Genomic DNA, 9,396 nt, shown 5'->3' with positions numbered 1-9,396 from the left:
GCTGACTTGAATGTGACTCTTAAGTTTGACTTTTCTTGTAGCTTCCTGGCCTTTTGACTAAGATCAAGCATCAAAAATTGCAGCATTTGCAAACAAGATTAGCGAAAACATATAAGGATAGATCTACTAAATGTTGGAAATGTAATCAAACATCTGGTTCATATTACCATGTCCACAAGTTTAAACATATGGAATGAAAATACATACTTGGTTGGAAAAAATGATAAAACAACATTTAGATATGAAACCAGAGATATTTTTATTGGGCATTCTACCAGAAAAATATGATAGATTATATACTTGATTTTACATGTACTAATTGCAGCTAGAATTGTATATGCTCAACAATGGAAGTGTGATGAGATTCCGACAGATGAGAAGGTAATTAAGAAAATATTAGAATGTGCAGAAATGGATAGACGAACGCTTACTATTAAGGACAAAGAAAAAACTAAATATTTTTTGACATGGGACTTACAGGTGAAACTCAAAAAATTAGAATATCGTGCAAAAGTTAATTTATTTCAGTAATACAACTTAAAAGATGAAACTAATATATGAGAAAGACTCATTACATGCAAAGCAAGATAGTTCAAGCCGTAATGTGTCATAATTGTGATGATTATGGCTTACAGCTCATGAAAACCCCAAATCCACAATCTCAGAAAATTGGAATATTTCATGCAATCAATAAAACAAGGATTGTATATAGAACAATATCGGACCTCTGAAAAGTATAAGCATGGATATGTACTCAGTACGTGGTTTGGGTCCCTTTTGCAGCAATTACTGCCTCAATGCGACGTGGCATGGAAGCTATCACCCTGTGGCACTGCTGAGGTGTTATGGAAGACCAGGATGCCTCATTAGAGGCCTTCAGCTCTTTTGCATTGTTCGGTCTCATGTCTCTCATATTTCTCTCGGCAATGCCCCATAGATTCTCCATGGGGTTCAGGTCAGGTGAGTTTGCTGGCCAATCAAGCACAGTAATCCCATGGTCATTGAACCAGGTTTTGGTGCTTTTGGCAGTGTGGGCAGGTGCCAAGTCCTGCTGGAAAATGAAGTCAGCATCCCCATAAAGCTAGTCTGTGGAAGGAAGCATGAAGTGCTCCAAAATCTCCTGGTAGACGGCTACGTTGACCCTGGACTTAATGAAGCACAGTGGATCAACACCAGCAGATGACATGGCTTCCCAAAACAACACAGACTGTGGAAACTTCACACTGGACTTCAAGCATCTTGTGTGTGCCTCTCCATTCTTCCTCCAGACTCTGGGTCCTTGGTTTCCAAATGAGATGCAAAAGTTGCTCTCTTCAGAAAAGAGGACATTGGACCACTGAGCAACAGACCAGTTCTGTTTTTCTTTAGCCCAGGTAAGATGTTTCTGACATTGTTTGTTGTTCAGGAGCGGCTTTACAAGAGGAATACGACATTTGAAGCCCATGTCCAGGATCTGTCTGTGTTGGTTGGCTCTTGATGCACTGACTCCAGCCTCAGTCCACTCCTTGTGAAAGTCCCCAACACTTTTGAATGGCCTTTTCCTGACAATCCCCTCCAGGCTGCGGTCATCCCTGCTGTTTGTGCACCCTTTTCTTCCACTTTTCCCTTCCACATAACTCTCTATTAATGTGCTTTGATACAGCACTTTGGGAAGATCCAACTTCGTTTGCAATTACCTTTTGAGGCTTTCCCTCCTTATGGAGGGTGTCAGTGATGGTTTTCTGCACAACTGTCAGGTCAGCTGTCTTTCCCATGATTGTGATTCCTACTGAACCAGACTGAGAGACCATTTAAAGGCTCAGGAACCCTTTGCAGGTGTTATGGCTTAATTGGCTGATTAGAGTGGGACACTTTGAGCCTAGAATATTGCACCTTTTCACAATATTCTAATTTTCTGAGATTGTTGGATTTGGGGTTTTCATGAGCTGTAAGCCATAATCATCACAATTATGACACATCATGTCTTGAACTATCTTGCTTTGCATGTAATGAGTCTATCTCACATATTAGTTTCACCTTTTAAGTTGCATTACTGAAATAAATGAACTTTTGCACACATATTCTAATTTTTCGAGTTTCACCTGTAATTTATCGATGGCTAAAACAAGCCAGAAAGAAAGGGACCTAAAAAGGATAAATGTTAAAATGGACAAACAAAACCTTATTGTGACTACAATATTAGTGTTGTTGTGATACGTTATTGTAAACATTTTGATTATGATTACCTAAAAATAATTTACCCAGACAACACACTGTTTGATTGAAATTGAATTTTTATATATTATATTAATACAACAAATAAAACTTTTTTAAAAAAAAAGCGTTAAAAATTGCCTGTGAATGTTCTTCCACCTAGCTAACAGCAAATTCCCGGGTGCCGTTTTCGTTGTGCGACGCCGACATAAAAGCGTTAATAATGGAAATGTTGAGGCCGATAGCACCAGATCTCATCTATGCTCTCCCCGACCTACTTTTTCCCAGTCCTGAAAAGCTGCAGGCCCAGGAAGAAATCGAGGTGACGTCATAGCAAACCACTCAAAGATCTCCTCCTCCCAATCCGCCCCGCAGCAGCTCTTCCTCCTCTGTCGACCTCAGCATCCGGGTTCTCAATGCATTATATCGAAGTCGGCGTAATGAGAGCAAGAAGAGCAGAAACGACTAATAGTTGACTTTTTTTTTTGCCCTCCCGAGAGAAAGAGAGAGACCGTCTCTTGCACGGAGGAACATTAAAAGAAACGTCACATCTCCCGCGCGCACCCGCCCCCATCCTCCATTCGAGAGCGTTCGGCCCCGACGCATGCGCCCCATACCAAATCTGAGCTCGCTCCCGGTCTCCTCCGTCTCCACCAGGCTCGCGCGCGAGGGTGGCTCCGCTGCGCGTGCGCCATCTTCGCTCTCTTGTTAGTCCGCCTGCCTAGAGGAGCCGAAAGAGCCGAGCCGAGCAGAGCCGCGCGGGGCGGGGGGGGGGGGGGCGGGAGGAGGAGGAGGAGAAGAAGGAGGAGGAGGAGGAAAAGAAGCGGGGTGTCGTGGGAGGCTGAGCGTGCAGGCAGCCGGGAGGACGCGGCCGTGAGAAAGAAAGGCTGCGGGGACGGGGGCGCGGGAGAGAAAGAGAGAGAGAGAGAGAGAAGCTGGAGGAAGAGTGAAGGGAGCGGGCGGGCAGGCAGGAGAGATGAGCGCTCGGTTCCTTAGGAGCAACGAGGAGGAGGAGCAGCAGGAACAGCCCCAGCTTCTGCGGCCGCGGTTGTCGTCGCCGTCGTCCCTGCCGTGCGAATGAACTGAGGCAAAGGCGCCTTCGCCGGCTCGGCTCGGCCCGGCCTACTCCAGCGCTATCCTTTCCGACCCCTCTTGGTAGCCTTCGCTCCCCCTGGCTCGCCTGGGCTGAAAGGTAAGCCGCTGCGGTGGCAGAGGTCGCGCCAAGGCCTGGGAGGAAGGTAGAGGCCGCGGCCGCCGGGGAACTCTCGGGGCCTAGAAGCGGGAGAAGCGAGAGCCACGACCTTCGTACATGTGGGGATGGGATCGGGGGCGGAGGGGGGGCGGCGGTCGGTATTATTGTAATCCCAGAAAGATCGCCCCTACCTCGTTAACCCAGCTGGCGTTTGGGAGAGAAAGGGGTTGATGGGCGGCTTCACGAAGGGAATTTGATACGTCAGGGCAGCTTTGTGTGTGTGTGTGTGTGTAGAATCGCATTGTATCGTTCACCTTCGTTGCGTTGTTGTTGCTCGTTAATCATTGCATTGATACTGTTTGGAACAGCGCGTTGCATTGTCATTGATGATTTTTATGGCTCTATATGCAGACTTCAATAAAAAGCAATAAACTAAAAGCCCCTACCTTCGAGGCCCAGGTAAGTAAAGGGCAGCCAGCAGAAAAAGATGAAGTTTAGAGAATAGAGTGACAGAGGTGGAACATGCGTGCCTCCAGTTTGGGGTGGCTTTCTGCTTCGGTCCCACCCCTTCCTGCCTGCATTTGAAAGAGAAAAATATATAATTGGCAAGAGGTGCTATGGTGAAATGAAATGAAAAATTCTGAAATCTGGACGTCAGGTGTTGTTTTGGTTAAGACCAGACAAAAATGTACGCACTGCTGCTCGGGGTATGTGTGAAATATATGTATGTTAAATTTATGTATATTAAAAACCGCAGATCCAGAATATATTTTAAAATGTGTAGAGATATAATAGGTGGAGAGTAGCTTTGCAGATGCCATCATTTGCATAGGTTTTTTAAAATGTGTGTAGGAGGCATACATGTTTTAGAAATATATGTATATGTCTAAAGCACATTTTAGCAATATTCAAATGTGGTACATCTTGCAAAAGTTATAGATGCATTCAAAGGCGGGTTCGTTTAGAAGAAAAGCCAGTTCCATTTTAGTATAATACATTTCCAGCTATGCTTTGTATGCTAATCGTTTATGATGTTTTCCATACATGTGTTGTAGAAAGTTCTTAAATGAGTTTAGACTCCCTTTGTTTTGGATCTGATTTCTCTGTGTTCATTGTTCTTGTCAACTCAGTCCAGTGATGACGTAGCATGATGTTTCTTTCTCTGGAGAGACAGAAGTGGGCGAAGAACTCATTGTCTGCTAAACTTTATTAAGCATGATTAAAAGCATACTTTCCCCTTCTGTTGCAAGTGTTCTGCCAATCAGACAGATATGATTGTTTATAAGATTCCATATATATCCTTATAAGATAAGATTTGTACTTGATCCATTTGATGAGTAACTTCAAACATATAATATTTATAAAGCAATGTACCTTGTTATCTTACACTTCCTAATTGCATAGTTATTACTGCCCCTTTTTCAAAAATGAGAAATATATAAAACAAAAAATGTAAATTTTACTTTTTATTATATTTGGCATAGTCAATAGAGGCGGTAGGCACCATTATTTTCAGGTGACTGAACGTGCCCAATGGGATGTAGATACGTTGTAATTCTTTAAAAGTCTGCAAGGTACTCTTGTTTTAGCAGTGATTTTGCAATTTAAGATATTGTACATGTTATTGTGGCTTGCTGTAGTCTTTGCTAATGTAATCTGTATTTTTAATCTATAGCACAATGCTATGTAGATATGTGGTAATTTATTCTTTAGAAGCCTGTCAGGTACTCTTGTTTTAAGAATGATTCTGTAATTTAAGATACGTGTTACTATGGCTTGGTTAGCTAATATAGTCATTTTAGTCAAATTTTGTGATTTTTATACTAATACAGCCAAAGTACACTTGCATGCATTTAATTTATATTGTGTTCATGTGGCTTTTAGCATTGAGGAGAAAGAAGTGATAGCGGCACCCTGAGTTACAGAGGTATTGCTTCATCTTCTCATCCCTGGATTTGATTATACGTAGTTCCTAAATCTTAAATATTGTCTTAGCTTTGAAACTGGAAGATTTTTTAAAAAGTTGAGCTAGCTGGAATGCTGAATGATGTTTTTCCATTTCTACACCTTGATTATGTAATCTACACACTTCTGGTGCTGATAAGTTAAAGAGTTTTAGCAGAGTAAGCTTCAGAATGAATTTTCATATCAGGGTAGAGGCCTGTCGTAGAAAATATTTTAACCTGTTTTTAAGCTGTTTTAAACTGTGCTTTAATTCATGTATTTATAGGGTTTTATTATGTTGTAAACCACCCACAGTCACTTAGGTATACGGTTCAATAAATAAAATATTAATTTATGTGCTGTATGCTGAAGAAACTCTAGGCGGCTTACAGTATATTTTATTCAATTCATATGGCCCACCCATCAACGTGATTCTGGGTGGCAAGCATAATTAAAATAAAAAGCTATAAAATATAAAATGTGGGCAGCAGAGAAACAACAACCCAAATTGCTAAAAGTACTGAAAAACAGGTCCCTGTGCACACTTGGTGCCCCAGGCTCAGGCACAGAAAGTCTTCAGGGCTCTACGAAAGGCCAGCAAGTGTCAAACTATCCCGATCTCTGGAAGGAGAATTAAAGAGGTATATTAAAGCACTTGTCACAATATATCAAATAAAAACATCTTATTACTTCTAATTCCGGTTACTTATCCAAATGTTTTCTGCATGAGAACTTTACCATTTTCCTACAGAACAAAAGGGTAGGGTTTGACCTGAGCTCATGGACCTGCTCTTGGCATGGGAGGGGTGTGTGTGTGCAGCATCTGAATGCATTTGTCAGATCTCAACTTCCCCCATGGTTCCTCAGAAAGCATCCTTTCTCTCAGAACTAGTAGGATGGATATAATGTTCTTGGAAAAGTTGTAAACATGGCAAGAGAGCCAATTCGATGCAATGGTTAAAGGTGTAAGACTAGAACCCAGGAGACTGTAAGTTCTAGTCCTCCCTTAGCCATGAAAATTACTTTGATGATTTGGGGCCAGCCTCAGCTCTCTCAGCTCAACCCATGAGAATTGGGGGTGGGGGGGGGGGAGGCAGAAGCATTATGCATTTTATTTTGAAGTGCACAAAGTAAAGATGGAATACTAGTACTGATGATAGCAAGAGGCCAAGCTGTATTAAGTTTTCCCTCATCAGCACTTTGAATCAGGCCAGGAAGCTTATTAGCAGCTTGTATAGCCTTGGCAAAATAAATGTTATACCCAACTAGTATTGGTCAACATGCTGAACAGCAGCTGCCTTTTGTGTCAAGTACAGCTCCCATAAAAGCAGCTTACAGTAATCTAACTAATAGATATAATATTGGCAAGTTTTCAGCAAGTAGCAGGATAAAGTAATTATTGTTTACTTGCAGATTAATGTTATAGGTCTATGAAAGAATAATATATCATTTATTGATGAATGACTGTAAAAATATTTATGGTTGACAAAGGAAATATCTATTTTAGAAGGTGTTTGGCTTATATCATGGTTTAATCTTCTGTAGAAACATTTTCTTAACATATTTGTTAAGAGTTAACAAGTGATCAGATTTATTTATTTAAACAACTTGTTTCCCAAAGGGATTATTTATTAAAATAGTAACACAATTGTGACTTAGTATTTTGTTGTCAAGTTCTAAGAATGAAGATTTCAAACCTCTAGAGTCTTGGCAATCTAGAGGCTGGGAAAAAAAACAGTTGTTTCTTTCCATTTACTTAATAAACTGTAAATAATAGGAATAACTTTTTGAAAGCATAATCTGGAGAAAAAGGCTTATATGGCAACATAATATAGCTCTGGAACTGGTTTTTCCCCCCAAAAATGGCAGATGAGACCAATATTTATATGTGCAGTTGATAAAGGCTATTTCTAAGCATGGTAGAATAGTATTTTCTATCCAATGGGGCAGGATTGTCTTTAATGTAATATCACTTCTGGAAAATTCCACTTTAACCCTTTCAAATCATACATGATTTTCATAACCTATTATGAAACAATTTAGCAATCAAGATTTGCTAATTTTTACTCCATGAAATAGAATTAATATAAAGGATCCTAAGCAATAGTTGATATGTAAAGAATGGTGTACTTTCTTCAATTTCTCGCTATATTCAGAGCAGAAAAAGTTCCTATTATACAGATGAGGAATTGAGGTTGAGACTAATGACTTCTTTAAAAGCAGCATACAATAAACTTTCAATGTAATGTATTAATTTGGGAGGGTGCTCATTAAAGCCAAATGTCGGTTAAGCCTGCATGGAATTTTACCCATATGTGAAATTGGAATGAGATTCTTTGCATTTGTAAAACCCTTAACAATACGGACTCTGCCTTTTACACTGAAAGTCTAGTACTTGAACTCTATTATATTAGGAAATTAATGATTTTATCAGATCTAAAATCAACACTCTCCCTATTTACCAACTTTTGTTCAAACTTTGATTTATTCAGGCTTTCATACAGTTTTCTAGATATGCATCTAGGAATCATTTGTTTGCCTTATAAAAATAAATATCCAGTTGCATGGTGTCCAATCAGGCTGTAGTTAAATTCTGGACATGGCAATCTTTCTCCCACTTTTTTGCTTCGTCAAAGAGCTTTGTAATATAAGGTGAAAAATGGAATTACAGATGCTGTCACAGAAATTGTTTTACTTTTCAGCCATTCTTAATTACCACATGCTCAGAGGAAGAGTTAACTGTTGAATAACTCATGTCCAGACGACTTACAAGTTAAATTTTAAGTTAGGATAACTTTAAAACAAGTTAGAATTTTGCATTGGGCCAACCACATTAATGTTTTTCAATAACAAGATCACACTTCTACAGGTAGTCCTCAACTTACGATTGGTCACTTGGTGTTCATTCAAACTTACAATGGACCTATGTGGGACTATTTGCAACCTGGTTCTGGCGTTCCAATGGCTGTGCCACCCCTGTGATCATGTGACTATATGTCAGGCCACATTTACGGATGTTTGAAAAAAACCCTTGGTCACCTGATCTCTTTATACAACAGTTTTGCTGAAAAACAGCATTTACTTTCAATGTTCTGCAATACCAGGCCATAGCAAATCATTGGTTCACTTAAAAACTGGCAGCATTTGCTTAATGACTACTGCAAAAGTGGTTGTGAAATCAGATCAGTCACATGGGTGACTGATTTATGACTGTCATGACTGACGACCATGATGGGCAGACTCCATTACAGTCATAAGTCAGGGACTTACATGTATTATAGATAGTGGTAATGAAACAACTGAAACCTATTTCAGTTTATTTTGTGGATTAAATAAGTATACATGGAATGTTAATATAGTACTGATAGTTACTATAGTTTAAATAGAATAGCTTGCAGTCTTGAAGCATAAATAAACTACACAGAAAAAACTGTGTGACAAATCATGAAGCCAGTTCTCTATAGTTCTACACACATAATAAAAGTCTAATATAGCAAATCCCAGCTGCATGCTCCCATGCCTGTTGGATTATATATGGATGTTTTATGTGTCTTTTAAAGACAATGTTCAGATGCTATTTATAGTGTATCAAATTGTTAACTAAAGGGTTTTATTAGTGTTTTAATATTGGAAACAAATTCTAAAACCATTCTAGTATTTGTTATTATGTTGTATATATTGAGTAATTTGGAAAAATGTGAATTTTAGTGATGCAAAGATATCTTGCTCAAAAGGCACTAAAAATGGAATAATCATACTGTGTGAAGTGAGTGGTGTTGATTTGTTACACTGTATTACATTTAATTTGTAATCTTGTTATTTATCAAATCTCTACACTATCCCATCTCATCTAAATTACACTGAGCAGCTTAGAAACAACTTAATAAAATAATGCGACTAAAAGCACAGTTAAAAACAGTTTTAAAAAAGATCAAATTTCACAAGTTAAAACTAAAAGATCAAATTTAAGAATAAGGCTATAAGGTTAACAAAGTAGAGGAAATACCTTAAGCCACCAGCCATTCCCACCCAGGGTTGCACAACATTCTTAGACACTCATTATAATT

At 39.3% G+C, this 9,396-nt stretch overlaps 1 protein-coding gene across 3 annotated transcripts in view; it reads left to right on the top strand.

The window, feature by feature from the left end:
• The first annotated feature begins 2,706 nt into the window (after positions 1-2,706).
• The window catches only part of PPM1A (protein phosphatase, Mg2+/Mn2+ dependent 1A), a 37,002-nt gene continuing 30,312 nt past the window's right edge, over positions 2,707-9,396 (top strand). For 2 of the 3 annotated variants that reach the window (XM_087952327.1, XM_026670174.2), the window contains exon 1: positions 2,830-3,385. The gene's annotated coding sequence lies outside the window, so the exon portion shown is untranslated. Of the gene's footprint in view, positions 3,386-9,396 lie in introns of all 3 variants that reach the window. The other variant, XM_026670175.2, reaches the window with a different exon arrangement.

The sequence above is a fragment of the Notechis scutatus genome, chromosome 1 (assembly GCF_049901735.1).
Source record: "Notechis scutatus isolate UNSWTSFEM ecotype Mainland chromosome 1, rNotScu1.2, whole genome shotgun sequence".
Lineage (NCBI taxonomy): Eukaryota > Metazoa > Chordata > Lepidosauria > Squamata > Elapidae > Notechis > Notechis scutatus.
Note: the sequence above shows the minus strand (reverse complement) of the source record. Positions and strands in the feature narration are given on the sequence as shown.